The sequence below is a fragment of the Octopus sinensis genome, unplaced genomic scaffold (genome assembly GCF_006345805.1).
Source record: "Octopus sinensis unplaced genomic scaffold, ASM634580v1 Contig19269, whole genome shotgun sequence".
In the NCBI taxonomy this organism is placed as follows: Eukaryota; Metazoa; Mollusca; class Cephalopoda; order Octopoda; family Octopodidae; genus Octopus; species Octopus sinensis.
Window position 1 is genome coordinate 49,043 of NW_021836289.1, and position 16,306 is coordinate 65,348.

The window sequence follows — 16,306 nt, forward strand, 5'->3', positions numbered from 1 at the left end:
TTCTTATAAAAATAATCTATATTTATTAACAATATTAGAAAAATATAATTTGAACAACATAACAATTATTCCTTGTTAATGAATGGAGGAGATTGAAAATATTCAATTTGTAATCTTTCCAGTCATCTCCCACAGCTTGACGAGGATGACTTTGAGTTACCCCAGGCTGTACTCCCATCAGTTGACCAACTACTCAAATCCATAACTGACCCCTCCCAATCCGACGATTCTGACTGGCCAGAATACTGCCTCGACAGACGGAGTGTGCCATCCTTCGAAATCACCACTCTGGCCGGCCTATTTTCAATCATAGAACAACATATGGTCAGACCTCCCCCTCCATTCTCAGAAATTGTTCAATATCGGCAATTTGGAAGTTCTGGTATCATCTGGCATACCTCATCCTAGGCGCTCTCATCAAAGTACATCGGAGTGGGGACATCCCACGGTTACGTCATCATTTTCGGTTGCCTTTGATGTTCAGTGGCCAGACGAACACCAAAAACTCAAGACTTGTTTCATTGGGGACATTTATGGGTCAGTGACGTCATTAGACATATCTGAGTGTCTTGTGGTGGCTGGTCATTCCTTTGGATATGTGAGTGTCCCAGTCATTTGCAGATCACTTTGTGGAGTCTGTCTAAGAATGTCCTCGTTTTGGCCATTAAGGAGTTTGTAGGACATTGCTTGGTCAACGTTAAGGTTGGTCTGTCCCTTAATTTATAGTTCTCCCCCAATTCAAGAATAGTGTACACCACGGACAGTCAGGGCTCGTTATTTGCAGTATTCCTCGGATGAGTCCTTTTTCCTATTTCAGACGAAAGGGCCTCACTTCCGAACATTCCATCGAGTGTCTTCATTCTTCCTTGTATTTTTGAGTAATCACTTCAGCAATGGCGAAATATCCGCGGTAGAGCCCCTCGTCCTCCCTTCTTCCGCGGACTTGTCCCGACACTCACTGCTGGCCGTGGGGACTGCATGCAAAGTAGATGATTAAAAACAATTTAGACTTGTGTTCTGGGCTGTTACGAGTGGTATAAACAGCTCATGACAACTCCGTTCGAGGTTTCTGTTTTTAGGTATTTTAGAATGCCGGAACTCAACTGGCCGTGGTAAAGTGGATTGTGTCATCTACGAATGGCGTGAGACTGCTCCACGGAAAGGACAATGTTTTCTACATAGTGTCCGTGGAGTGTGAGGATGTCAAAAAAAGGACGGACAATATTCTGTTCTCGATTGTGCACAAATTGGAGTTTTCCTACTCCGTTTGCTACATTGCCCTCCTCAACGAGTTTTCAATGTTCACGCTCGACTCGACAGAGACGTTTCGACATGTCGAATATTCTGGGAATGAGATTTCAGTTTGCACATTGAGTGACTTAGAGAGTGTGGATGCTCGTTTTTTGAACATTGTCTACCAGTCGAGTCACTTTAAGGCCCAGACGAGTGCTCTGGTTGAGTTGGTGGTCTACTTCCTAGGCATCCCACAGCCACCAGGCCTGTTACTACACCTTCTGTGTACAAGACGAGGAAATTCTCTGTCTCGGGAGGCAGGGAGTGTCGAGGATTCGTCTGCTCTCCACAAAGGAGAGACTCGACAGACTGACCAGTTCCACTCTCCACAGGGAGGCCGTCCTCTTGGCTGTGGCCTTTTGTGAAGGAAGGGAAGGTCCGTGGAAGAGGACTGACGAGGCACTGTCCTCGAGTGAGGTTGGGGACATTCTATGTGAATATGTCACGTGTGTTGCCAAGACGTCTCCAAATCACGGAAATATCGCAAAACTTCATGAATTTTACTACCAGGTGGTACCATTCGTCATTAGAGCTTGTCTGGCCGTCAATGCGACGTACACGAATAGGGATATTCGTAGGGGAGTGTTGTTTGGGAAGGTCTATGATCTGTTCTATGTGGATTCTGTCTCTCTCCGTGTTTTCCTGGACTGTCTAAACAACTGCATTCTGAACAATCAGGTTGTTTGGAGACTTGTAGCAAGATAAGGGACATTCCGCCTGAGGTGACTCAGCACTTCCTCAAAGAGTACACTTCTGACGGACTCATCAAAGAATTGGAAGAATGTCTCATCAACCTCTCCATTTCGAGCATTGACATTGACATGGTGACTCCCATCCACATTCCAGGCACTCAAGTTCGCCTGGAAATGGGAAGCCTTCTCCGTCATAATTTATATCTACAACGAGGCCTTTGGGGACTACGTGTCACCCGCCAGAATATTGATTGAGTCACTCCATCGAAAGTTGGCTCAAAATGAGTGGGGGACAGTCTCCTCTGTGGGGAACATGTGCCTGCTTTACTTGAGGTAGCCTTTGTAGTGGGAAGGAATAGTTTATGTCTCACGGGGAGGAAGTACCCTCATGGGTCACTCGAGGGGCACACTTGTTGGCGAGTCAAGGACGACATATTCCGTTTTCTTGTCCTCCTCAAAGACAAAGGCAGTTCGGAGGGGAAAACAAGTTCGGTTAATTCTTAAGCCTAGTTTGGCGAGAAAATGAGAGAGTTTTGTATCCAAATTTGCGAATTCTGCTCAAATTCGACATTCACGGGTTTTTTAACGTTTTGTCGATAGTGAGCATTTTTGCTAATTTAAGGCATTCGGAGACCTGGAGTAAGTTCTGAGTTATCAGTCGTAGAAAGACTCAGCATCAGGTCATGGTGGACGTTCTCTTCAGTGTCATGATAGAAATGGATTTGGATTTTGGGGTGACTTTTCTACTTTAAATCAGAAACGTGAACTGTCCATACTTTTCACCTTTGTTGCCCAACAATTGGCCAAAAGTCCAGGGTGCCTCTTCATCAGTCGGTCCTTGATGGATCAAGTCAGCAATTATTGACACTTTTCAAGGTTTTGGAATTCCTGACCGTGGAGGAGGAGGCTCAGCTGTATGGACGTCAGCAGGCCCTTCTAAATTTGATCGAATCTGACGAAAATGCATATTTCAACGACAAAGTGATCCTCGAAAGGTGTTGGAGGGCCAAATTGTGGGTTGATTCTCGAATATTTCAGTTACGAAATATGTGAGCTGATTCTTCGACGGAATCGAGACTTTGCCCCAATATTTTATTGCTATTTGTACGATATTCTCAGAAAGGTTTCCCACTCTGGCAGATTTGTCGATTAGAGCAGTGTGTTTGAGTGGGTGGAGGACATTCTGGAGAGGACGGACGTTTCGAGTCAGCAGAAGCACGTCATTCGACAGAACATCCTCAAAAATGTGCAGGTATGACCACGAGTGTCGATTTAGGCACTGTTTGACATTTCAGTGCCCAAAACGACACAGCTGCTGATTTTTGAGTTGAAAATACCCCCAACTGACGTCTGTGAGCTGATCAAGGAGAATGAGTTGACTTTATTATCATTTTGTGACTGTATTTGGTCTATTCGGTTGGTTAGACAGTCTGATGTTTAGCCAGAGGGACAGCTTTGGAAGACAATTGGAGATGCCGAATGCACTGCATGAAGTTTACTTTGAACTGCTGTGCAAATACCGTCCCAGTGATGTGATCGACAATCTCAAGTCGGGGGGCTTCTGTAGCTTCGAGGCAATTTTTCAGGTTTTGTGACTCAGTCAAGCTCAGCTCACCCAAAATACAAAATATATGACGCGGAAGCATTTCTGTATGAGAAAATGGGGTCAATCGAGGCGGGGTACAACGTGTTGGAGCACGTGGGAGTTTTACTGACGAACTAGGTCATGACGGAAGAACTCAAAGAGGACTGCTCTGTGGATGGGGAGTTGAAGATCCCTTTGAGTCTAGTCAATCTAGTCGAGTATTTGCTTAGAAACAGGCGAATCGATTCATCTCGGAAGGAGGTGGTTTGGGAGTTATTTTTTTAGAAAATGTGGGTTCGTCTGTTTTGTCGAATTTATTCCTTACAAAAGACGGTATCTTCTGAAGAAAATTCAGAATGTATTGTCGGGTTGTCGATCTTGTAGTCTGGGAATTTTGTTTCAACTATGTGCTCAATTCGGTCCCTTCGAACGTGTCTTTGACAATGATTTTGAACGGTTTTTTGTGCCAAGACGGCGGTGAGGACTTATTTGTAAGACTGAGGGGACTCCTGGATAATTTTTTTTCACTTTGTCATTACAAAGAGGTAATCAAACCGTGTCAGTTTACAGAGAGCGATCAAATCGTACTCAAATTTGTTGTGTGGGGATTTGAATGCACTGGTCAGGAGTAGTGGGAAGAAAAGTGGGGTTTATGTGGCTGATCTAAATTGCACTGTCTGCGGGAGGACGATTCGTGAGGGGAGATTGCTGGTGGATCATGTTGGGAATGTTATTCACGGAGACTGCGTGGGGAGCGCTACTGAGTGTGGAGTGGCCCCATCTAGTGCGACCACATATACTCTTACAGATGATTATTTTTAACACAAATGTTTGGAATTCTGCAAAATGTTTATGACTGTGGATTGGTCAACTTAATATTCTCAACGCAAGACCAAATTCAAACAGACATAATTATGTCATTTTTTATAATCGGCCAACAGATAGCAGAAATATTCATAAGTGAGCATAGTCACTGCAGAATTGGGGAGTTGCCTGATCAAATGAATGCCCAGTCCTCGATATAAGGCAATCAATCCTTCATCTCTCACGACCCCCCTCACAGTTCCCGTCCAAGTCCCGTAGGTCCTGTCCTTCTCCCTTAACCTCGTCCTCACCACTTCGTAGGGATACGTTGCAGAACAGGATACAAACTTGGACACAGCCGACAAGAAAAAAGAAATGCCAAAGTTCCATTTTGAACTGCCAATGCTTTCTACGTGCCCGCTGTGGGCTCCAATCATCCAACTCCTCAGTTTTTCATACACAAAAAAGTAGACGACCGCCTCCGAGACACCAATATAGCTCACTAGAAGACCACGGTAGAATGCCAGAGGTCCCTCCTGTCTCCAAATTTGTCCTACCAAATTGGCAATCGAGATGGATGTGTCATTGCGGAGTTGGAGACGAGTTTTTATAAACCAGAGAGGATTGGTGGCCGTGGCTGTGCACACTCCTCTCAGTAAAACTCACAAACAACCCCCAAAGAAGGCAGAGGTGACAATTTGGAGAGAGGATGGACTGCCGTCCTCACAGAGACACCTCTTCGCTGCAGAATACGAGTAAAAGTGGATTGCTCTCGGCAATGACCAATGAAAATACTTAGAAGGGACTATCCCCAGCAGATTGGCTCCGAGACCACGGAAAAGACCAGGAACCCCCTCTGTCTTGACAATTGACCTGCCAAAAGTTCTGGTGAGTTGGCTGACCTCAAAACTATGATAATTTTTGAGTGGATTGGGGAATTTGATTTGGTCATGTAATTTAAATGTTTGTGTTCTCTGGACTGAAATCGCGTTTTCACTACTTCAAGGGGACAGGTCACACTCACTCCGAGCATTCCAGCAGCTCTGATGTGAGGATAAGTCATAAAAACCCTCCAGCTAGCAAGTCCACAAACGAAAACTGCATTTTCCAACCAAAGAACCGAAATATTAAAATATTTTATTTACATACAATTTTAATAATTCAGTGGAACCTCCATTTCAGGGTGACCTCTTCATTGGGGCATATCTATTTTTGGGGAAGTTTGAAATTAAGTCATTTTTATACAGTAATTGCCAAATAAATCAAAGAAAATTGTTTCACGAGCGAACGAGATATTGCCGAAAAGTATAAAATTAGTAAAGGTTATCTGATAATTTTATTGTTCAGCAGCAGTATGTAGAATTTCACAGCGAAGAGACTGTCTGGCACTGAAATTTGATAAAATTGTTTATGAATACTTTTTTAAAGCAGGTGAAGAATTTATTTCTGATTCAGGACGTATTTAATTATTTATTTATTGTTACCCCAGGATCACTGGGTTGTAATGAAAAAGAGAAAAGTTTCAGCTAATTAAATGACCCGAGACCATGGCGATAGAGGTTTTCTCCGACGTGGACGAGAGTCCTGGATGGCTTTCCAGAAAAGGCATGTCCATAGCTCGAAACTGGGACGATTTTTGAGGTATTTAAACAATGATTCGTATAGGGGACTCGCAGGAATAGAGACTGTCCTCAACATTTTTTGTTGACTTTTGATGAGAACTGCCTCCAGGGTGTTAGATGAAAGGTCCCAAGCAATTAATTTTTTGGCGGCTTCATGAATTGTGGATAATTTTAAAGGAAGGAGCGGGAGATTATCATCGACCACGATTCGCTTGCGATATAAACATGGCTATAATTGGCTTGAAAAATTAAAAAAGGCACAAATTGTCATTTAAGACAATAAGTGGTGAAAAAAATTTGTGTGATATTTTTTTCTCTTAGAATTTTTTATAAGTACGATGATTATGTTAATAACTATGCCAGTGAAAATATGTTCAAATGCAATGAAACGAGATTGTACTAAAAGAATATTATCAAAATCACGAGAATAATGATTTTTAACCTTGAGCGATTTTTCTGCAAAAAATGCAACTTTTTTAGTTCAACCCATAGATATTGGATTTATTTAGTCGTTAAAATTCATTAATTTAAATATTTTATCTTTTAAAGATGGTGAATTTAGTTTAAAATGTTGAATTTGTGCCAAGTAAATCTCAGACAAATAATCAGTATTGTTGAGGAGAATGTGGTAGTTCTTTTTGTTTTTCCGTTGAAATGGTGACGTCCCTTTATTGCACTCATGTCTTATTCATGCGCTCAATCTTTCTTGTTTTTTATTGGATCGTTTAAAGTAAAAGGACTTACATTCTCATTAAAAAGACAACACTTATGTATAAATTTAAAACGATATTGAATTTCTGTATGCTGTCTGTAGGAGAATTAAGTCCCCAATGGTCTTGTTAAAACAATGAACGGGTACCGACTGCTCCTGTTGCCACCAGACTGTCAACACTGTGGGGTGGGTTGTGGTAACTCACAGAGAATGGAGTATTAAAGACAGAATTGCCATCCTCCAACTACGCTTTATTATTTATTTATTAACTCCAAGATCACCGAGAAAGATAGGTCAGAACTAACTAATTAGGTGATCCCTGCCTCCAACCACAGCCGTACTTTCCTTACATGATCTTCTGATGACCCGACCGTAATCCGGAAAAGCTTTCTCTTCCTTCTGCAGAGGAACTCAATTGGAGTGCATTTCTTTATAACCGACCGAAATTCCTCTGCATGTGCCACCTTTTCCTTGAGTGGGTTTCCCAGTTCCTTGCAGAAACGTAGGAAACCCTGTCCATTCTTCTGCGTCGCCTCCTCGGAAGCAAGACTGCCAACTGAGGTGTCAGTGTGGAGCATAATCTTCCTTCTGAGTGAGTTCAAACGTTCCGCTTTCGAACAAGCAATAGCAAACCTCCAGGCTGAGCAGGCATACTCAACCGTTGGGGCAATCACTTGTTGGTAGACTTTGCTGACACAATCTTTCAGGGGGGAGGGACTCTTCTTTAACAGAGCTTTCAAGACGTTCCACTTCCGCAGACCTTTAGCTAGGGCCTCCTCTACGTGACTTGAGAACGTCATTAAGGAGTCGAAAACCACGCCAAGGATCTTCTGGGTACGCGAAGAGGGAATAGGTTTGTCTCCAATGAATATTTCCAGCCCATTCTTGAATCTTCTGTCAGTAGTAAAGAGGGTGATTGGGATTTGGATGCAGACACACACAACATGTTTGCAGATAGCCAATCACATACACGGTTGAGGTGTGACTGGACCATTGCGACAGCCACAGAAGGAGATTTATCTCTTGCAGCGATAATCAGGTCGTCCGCATAGGATAAGAACATTATGTCTGGGTCATTAGTAGTGGGTAGGTCATGTAGAAATAGGTTAAAAAGGAGAGGAGATAAAGGGGAGCCTTGTGAGACACCATTGGGCAGTAGTCTTGATCTTGAAGTAGTATTGTCGATACGGACCCTTCCGCGTCGGCCAGTTAAGAAATTTTCCAACCACAGTTTGATGTTCGGATGTAAGTTCGAATCAAATATCTTCCGCGTTAGGAGTTTCCTCGGGACAGAATCAAAAGCCTTTTGTATATCAATAGATACTAAGGCCGTCCGTAGGTGTGTTCCTATGTTAAAACCCTCAGTGATAAACTGGGAGACAAACACAAGTGGGTCGTTGTGGAACGGTCTGGTCTAAAACCGTGCTGGAATTCTGGCAGTTGTAGGACAGGAGAGATTTGCATTAATACGAGCTTTTCCAGTACTTTCGATAAGATACAAGTTATTGAGATTGGGCGGTATGAAGAGGGGGCATCCTTTGGTTTCCCAGGCTTTAGGATTGGCGTAATTAGGGAGTTTTTCCATATATTAGGTATCGTACGTAAGTTGATGGAGTCGTTATATAGTCTTGATAGTACGGTCCGTGCCCGGGGTCCCAGGTGTTTGAAGTGAATAGCACAAATCCCGTCGGGGCCACAAGAACGGGTGGGACGTAGGGATTTAATAGCCTTGTCAACATCATCTGGTGTGAAGAAGGTGGAATACGGTTCTGGTCGTGGTCCGTGCCGTTCAGTATGTGGAGTGCGAGAGAAGTTTTTATGACTGATCGATACATAATACTTCATAATCTTGTTTGCAAGTTTGCGAGCGGGTTCCGAGGAATTGTGGGCAACAGCCTCAGATTCTCTGTCCTCCTCGGCGATAAGGCAATTGATCCTTCTTAGCGTTTTCCAAAAGGTGGCGCAGGAATTTCTGTGACATAAACGTCCAACGAGACGACTCCACTTGAGTCCGTGATTAGTGCGGATCAGTTCAGAAATTTTGATATTCAAAGGACGTATGATATGGTATGAGTCATTGGACTTGCTTTTCTTGAGGGCGTCCCGTTCTTTGATAAGTGATGAGATTTCTGAGGATAGTCTTGGATTGAACTTTTTATATGAAGCGACAGGTATAAATAATTTATCGGCTTGCAGAATGATAGTAGACAGGATCTTGGCCGTCCTTTCCACCGTGCAATTTTCCATAGAGAGGTCGAGCAGGCAGTCGTCCACATACAGCCCGAAACCATGCCAGTTAGCTTTCGAGTAATTTTTGAACTTCGTAGGGCGGCGCGTTGGACAGAAAGGCCTTCTAAGTGTCAGTACAATGGGGTTATGGTCGCTCGAGGAGCCATAACGAACATTCCACGAGATATATCCAGCCAAGGATGGAGTGCAAAGAGACAGGTCCGGGGATGTTGGGCTGTCTCTTCTACGGGTTGGTGTCCTTGTATGAGCGTATGGATCGTTTAGGATAGTCAACTTATTGAGTACGGAAAGGATATATTCGCCACGAATGTCGGCCGGTTGAGACCGGAGCCAGAGCGGATGCTTGGCATTTAGGTCGCCGCATAGCAGCAAGTCCTTCAGTCCGCCGAGTTTCAATAAGTTGGGTGTGTATTTTGAGATAAAAGAGGTCGTCGAGCTTTGCGGTGGGACATATACATTGCATAATGTAAAATGTCTTGAGGGTGAGAGAGGAACTTCTATGGAGATTTGTTCAAGGATAGGATCGTCTTGGCACAGGGAGGAAATGAATGTTGTAACGTCGGTGAACACAAGCCCATCCTTGACAATTGTCAATAGTCCTCCACCAAGACATCTCGTCCGGTCCTTTCGCAGTACACTGTAGCCAGGGAACCGAGGTGTTGGGGATGACGCGGAGAGTTTAGACTCCTGGATGAGGGCAATGTCCACTTTTAATCGGGATAGAAGGGAGCGTAGCTCCAGGACCTTGCTTCGTACTCCATTGATATTCAGTTGTAGGATAGTCAGAGAATCGGGCCCCGGATTCAGTTCCACGTCGCCAGCCAGATGTAGGAAAGAGAAAGGGAAGTTGGAAGGCAACCCCTCCCAAAATCGTGCAGGGGGGGAGAAGGTAGAACTACGCTTTAAAAACAATCCTAATAAAACCATATTGATTAAAAATGTATATGCACTGACCACAATGAAGGTATCCGTCAACTCAGAGGAACTCGATGATTTTTACTCGTTCCAATTATCGGATTACTCATCACTCTCTAGCTCTTACATGCTCTTTATAGCTGAGGATTGGAATGTCATAGTGGGAAAAAAGCTTGACGAATCGAATTTCCTGGGTAGCTATGCTTGAGGGACCTGAAATCTGTCCGTGCCGGCACTTATACACTTCTATAAGTCGTTCGGACTGTTCCTCTGTAACATGGCATTTTGACATAGAGCTCGACATGTTAAATCCGTCCGCGATAAATTGAGTTAAAATTGCTTGATGTATTGAGGTTGAATATTGTGGAAGAAAATCACCCTGCGATTTTGCAAATAGAAGAGGATAGATGATTTTCAATGATTTTTGAAACAACTGATAAAATCGAGATTGGTCGATATTATCCTAGGTTTTTAGAATCACCGTTTGGTTTTAGAATAGGAACAATGCAGGATTTTTTCCAGATCTACGGAATTTGTCCGATGGGTTAGGGTTAGGGTTAGAGTTCGAAGATACAAGTGCCTTCATTCCATTGGTCTTGAGATGCTTTAAATGGTGGATGGATATTCCGCCGCACCATCTATCGTAAGATTTTTTTACAATTTATCATCAAATGCTCAAAAAATGGTTCAGAAGATTGTCATACTTATCATACGTGTGGAATTATAACTTTGTTTATGTTTCTACGGAATTTTATTTATTAGCCTTAAGTTGAATATCATAGTGGCAATTGAACACAACCAATAGTCACAACTAACTGTTATGTATTATTATGCAATTCACGCGAAACCAAAAAGTTGATTAAGATTCCACTTTTGCCATACGACTCAGGATACGCTCTACTACCCTTCCCTGTTTTGTGCAGGATCGCTCAGATCGTCCAGATCATTTGCCGATTTCAATTTTCTTCCAATATATTTGAGTTCATAATGTTGTTCATTGTCGGCTCCAATATGTTGTTTTGTTTTTTAAGCAGAAGTAAGATTTCATTGGCCTTACTGGCCGGCATCATTTGCAAGGCTCTTAGGACATGTCCAAAGAGCATCCATTTTCTGGACACCACTTTTTCTGTAAAGTTCTTCGTTGCTCATCTTTTTTGATTAGCGAATACCTAGGAATAGTCTTGAATGTTTTTTGTGGAAAAAATTGATGTGTTCTAGTCCACTTTAGAGATGGAAAAACTTACATCCTGCAGGAAGATACTGAGTGTCGTTTTTTTGCAGTCATAAAATATGGTCTAAAGCTCGAACACATTGAAGTTACATACTGTTAAATATGGTCAGTCAGAACATATATGGACCACTTTGGATGAGATTGTTTTTTCATTTTTTGTGAATACATGAAACACTTTGAACACTTTTTATTGACCAAAAAAACATATACAAACCAGTTATTTAAAAATGCATGGTGTCATCCATGTATTTTATAATGCTACTGAAATTGAAGTGCTATTTTTGACAACTTAGTTAACTGGAAGTGTTTTGATTCCTTTAAAACACCTAGGATTCTTTCTTTCCTTATTGACCATCAATGGGTGTTTGTCCAAACCCGTCATGATATCATTACAGTTATTCTATCCTTCATGTTTTTAATTTCAATCGATATTTCATTGTTAAATGATAGTGTCCGATCAGGTAATAAATGTTTTCCGATGTATAATCTTTTCAAAAATCTTTTAATGTCCATTAGCACAAACATTAAACGGCATTTATATCGGAATCAGTTTAGAAATTATATGTTATTTCTTTTGTAGTAAGAATAATGGCATCCATTTTTATAGCTTTAACAAAAATAATAGCTTTATAGATTAGTATGTGACCATTTATTGGTAAATTTTTGGTCTCGAATTAAGCAAATCAGATGGACAATGCAGTTTATACGTTTTTTTCTTTGTTGTCGCTTCGTCTTTTGCGGTAAAATTGATTCAATTAGATTGAAAATTAACATAATTTCTTCTCTATTCTTCAAAATTCGTAAAAATTGAGACTGAGAACAGTTGAATATTGCATATGGAGCTGCCTGAGTTTGACCTCTGAATAAACAAATTGATTATTTACAATTTTTGAGAAAGTGTAAGATTCCGGCATAAAATTGTAATGTTTAATCGGTTTATACCAATAATTGTATATTTGTTCAAATATAAATAATAAAAATATTTGAAATTAATAAATCGCACAACACAAATTAGACATTATGATTGCTTCTGTGGACTATGACGCCGAAAAGCGTATCAACAGTTATTTAAACTAACGAAATAGTAAAAATCAAATCATTTCTAACAACATATTCCAAAAAAACAAAACAACAGCCACTATACACCCAAATCCTCGTATCTCTGGACATAACATTGACAGACCGACGTGGCCAACAGGTCCAAAGTGCAGATAGTAGTGGAAATGGACCACGTCGACTCATTCGACCCCAATTTGGCCGAGAATGCAATGGCAAACACTTTCCGATACACGTGCCTCTTCTCCGATGTGATCTACGAACTGCTCCCCTCCTACAAGACTCAGTCCGCCTCCGTGAAGGACGTCCTCGATGTGTTCATAGAGCACAGAGTCCTCCATGACCAGAGACTCCACCCTCCTGACCAACCAACCCTTCCCCGAGACCCACAAAACAAATTCCCCCCAGAACTAATGAAAAGATTGTAATTTCCCGTCATTAATTCCAGCCAAGTCTGTTTCAGTGCCAATTCCCTAAAGAAGATCCAAGTGCGGGCAGTGCGGGCCATTCACATTGGGAAACTGCTGACAGTGCACGGTGTGGTCACCCGAGCCACCCAAGTCAAGCCAATGGTGGCCGTGGCTACTTACACTTGCGACCAGTGCGGCAACGAGGTGTACCAGACTGTCAACTCGCCCAGTTTCATGCCTCTCCTGAGCTGCCCCACCACGGAGTGTGTGAATAACAAGGCTGGGGGACGCCTCCACATGCAGACGAGAGGCTCCAAGTTCGTCAAGTTCCAGGAGTTGAAGATCCAGGAAATGGTTTGTGTATTTGTTGAGTGTAGAGTGATGAAATACCGGTTGGTGGGATTCCGCGGAGTTTGGGTGTGTTTTGTCGGGGGGAGGTGACGAGGCAGTGTCAGCCGGGTGACCACGTGGCTGTGACGGGAATATTCCTTCCAGTGGCAGGCCGACATTCTTCGCAGGGAATTGTGTCGGAGATGTTCCTGGAGGCACACAACGTGACCAAACTGAACAGGACGGACGACTGTGCCACTGACTCGATGGAGTTGACTGAAGAAGAGGAAAGGATGATAAAATGTGGGTTGTGTCACTCATCTTCAAGCTCCTGATTTCTACGACAAACTGACGGCGTCGGTGGCTCCCGAGATATTTGGGTTGGAGGATATTAAGAAGGCCTTGTTGCTGTTACTGGTGGGTGGAGTGAGCATATCTCCCCGCGGAATGCACATTCGGGGGAATATAAACATGTGTCTCATGGGGGACCCCGGTGTTGCAAAGAGTCAGTTGCTCATATATATTAGCAAACTGGCCATTCGAAGTACGTGTGTTGTATATTCGTGGAGGTCAGTATACGACAGGGAGAGGGTCGAGTGGGGTTGGACTGACTGCCGCAGTCATGAAGGATCCATTGACTGGGGAGACAACCTTGGAGGGAGGGGCACTAGTCCTGGCTGACGGAGGGGTTTGCTGCATTGACGAGTTTGACAAAATGAATGACACAGACCGGTGTGCTATCCACGAGGTGATGGAACAACAAACAATATCAATAGCAAAGGTATATTCCACATATATATCCAGGCGGGTGTTGTGACGTCCTTAAATGCACGTGTGTCCATCCTTGCTGCAGCCAACCCTGCTTATGGGCGATATAACCCACGCAAGTCGATTGAGCAGAATGTTCAGCTCCCGGCCGCCCTGTTGTCCCGATTCGACTTGCTTTGGCTTATGCAGGACAGAGTGGATCACGACAGCGACCTTCGGTGTGTGTCTGAGTATGTCATGTCCAGATTGGCACGTCACGTGGCTTATCTACACCAGCACGGGCGACATCCCCCAATCCATTTCAGTCCCCTTTCAATGAGATTTATGAGGTGGGAGTCCTTCTTATTGCCAGGAAGTACATTCTGCGATGTCAGAGCCACCGACCGATCGTCCCTCGGCCACTGACGGACTACATTGTGTCGGCCTACGTCGAGATGAGAAAGGAGGCTCGGAATGGGAAGGACGCCATCTACGCATCAGCGAGAACACTTTTGGGGATTCTGAGGTTGGCGACGGCCTTGGTTGGTGTGAGTGGATGAGAGTAGGCGAGGTTGAGGTTGTCGGATACGGTGGACAAGGATGATGTGAATGAGTCGATGAGGCTGATGGAAATGTCCATGGAAACACTCAATTCGGAGAAGGACATGTCTCATGCTCGGTCGGCGACGGACAGGATATGGCAGATTGTTAGGGATATGGAGGAGGATGAGGGCTCAGCCTTGAGTATTGCTCAGATTGTGGAGCGTTGTTTGGTTAAGGGGTTCAGGAAGACACAGGTTGAGGACACGCTTAGATTGTACGAGAATCTGAATGTAATTCACATCAATCAGAGCAGTACTCGATTGAGGTTCCTTTGATTTTTTCTGTTTAATTTCTTTTTGGACTTAAATAATTTATACCGATTTGGTTGACTCTGTGACGTCCCTTTATTGTACTAATGACACATCCTGAAGAGTTCGTAGTGGAATTTCCTCTTCATTGCGAAAAACACAATTAACTGAAGGCCTAATTCATTGTTGAGATTCAGCAGCTTTCTTTCAAAAAATAAGCTCAACAAGGATTTCGATGTGTTTTTGGATCATATAAGATTATTTTACTAAGACCGGAATGTAGACACAATTGATATAGAAACAATAATATGCCAATTCAATTCACCAATGCTGGAGAATCAGTGACAGGATATCAGTCTTACAGCTAATGCTGGGAAAACGCTTTCAACAATCATTAACGCATATGCATCAACAATAAGTATAGTAATGAAATGTATGACGAAGTTGAAAATTTATAATCGAATCTCGGCATGGCATATACTTTCTTCTCTACTCACTTTCCTTGCAGGTGACTGGAATGCAAAAGTGAGAACAAGTCGTAAGGAAAAATTTTTTATCAGAATTCATAGTAACTCAGATGGTGCGGCTTTGGCAGACTTCTACAGTGCATTTGATCTTTTTTTGTGCAAAAGGCGTTTAAACATTCGGCAAGACATATGACGACGTAGATGGGGAAGAGACAAAACCAGAATGGGCAGATTGTACTTATTTACAATCAAATTATTACATTATCTGTAGACTTAATCTTAAATGCACTCACAATCCTACGGAGGCACACTTCTATGAGTGACCTGTTGTCTTTCGATTTAAACTTCATTTACGTCAGAATCTGATTAAAAAACGAGAAACACTCCTCTGGAAAAATGGCCGTCGAAAACTTGCATAAAAGCGATTCTACGCGCAATAGATTCAGTATAAAGGTCTGACAAAAAATTGACATTTTATCAAGAATACGGAAAAATTTTAGACTTCGTATAAAGCAGGCCTGGCCAACCCAAATCGCATCGCGGGCCACTTTGTCCAAATGAATCCTTTCCGCGGGCCGCATATACATGTACATACTAAGGATAGATATCAAAACAACACAGATAAGATTTTATTTAGTAAAATAGCATTCAGTCCATTATACGTATCAATGAGAAATCTGTTTTTCTTTATCTTCACTTAATTTTTTCAAATCAACTTCACAATTACTAGTTGCACATCTTAATTGGTTTTCTAAGTTTTTATCTGTTAAAGAAGATCTATATCTACTTTTACTAAACTTTAATTTCGAAAAGAATGATTCACATACGTAAGTAGATCCAAAGGAGCTTACAACTCTTTGTGCAAAAATTCTTAAGTTGGGATATTTTTCTGCAGTCACATATTTGTTATAAAAGTCAATTTTGGATATAGTATGTCACAGGCGCTACCGGTTACCGAGCGCTACGGGTTACTGAATGCTCAAATTTAACATTTAAAGAATTTTTTATAAAAATTAAACCTAAATTTTTTTAGTTATTATATTTAAAAGTAATAAATATATAATTTCAATATTTTTAAAAGGCGCAGCATTTGATAATTTTCAAATAGATAATTTACCATGCGTATTCTATAAAGTTTTCTTGATGCCTCGCTGTTTTGTCAAAATTGTACAAGAATATGATCATATAGTTAAAATATTGGAAGAGCAGGGGATCATTGGAATATCTAAACAAAAAATACAGATTAACTCGAAAGTCCAAGAATTTTACTTTCATTACCGGGCGGCTATATCTTAAAGACTCACGTAGAAACGATAAAATAGTCATTTCTGCAGACAATCA

The 16,306-nt window shown here is 42.2% G+C and overlaps 1 pseudogene; it reads left to right on the top strand.

Annotated features, from left to right (window-relative positions):
* Window positions 1-13,905: 13,905 nt before the first annotated feature.
* Window positions 13,906-14,525, top strand: LOC115232073 (annotated as a pseudogene).
* Window positions 14,526-16,306: the final 1,781 nt, after the last annotated feature.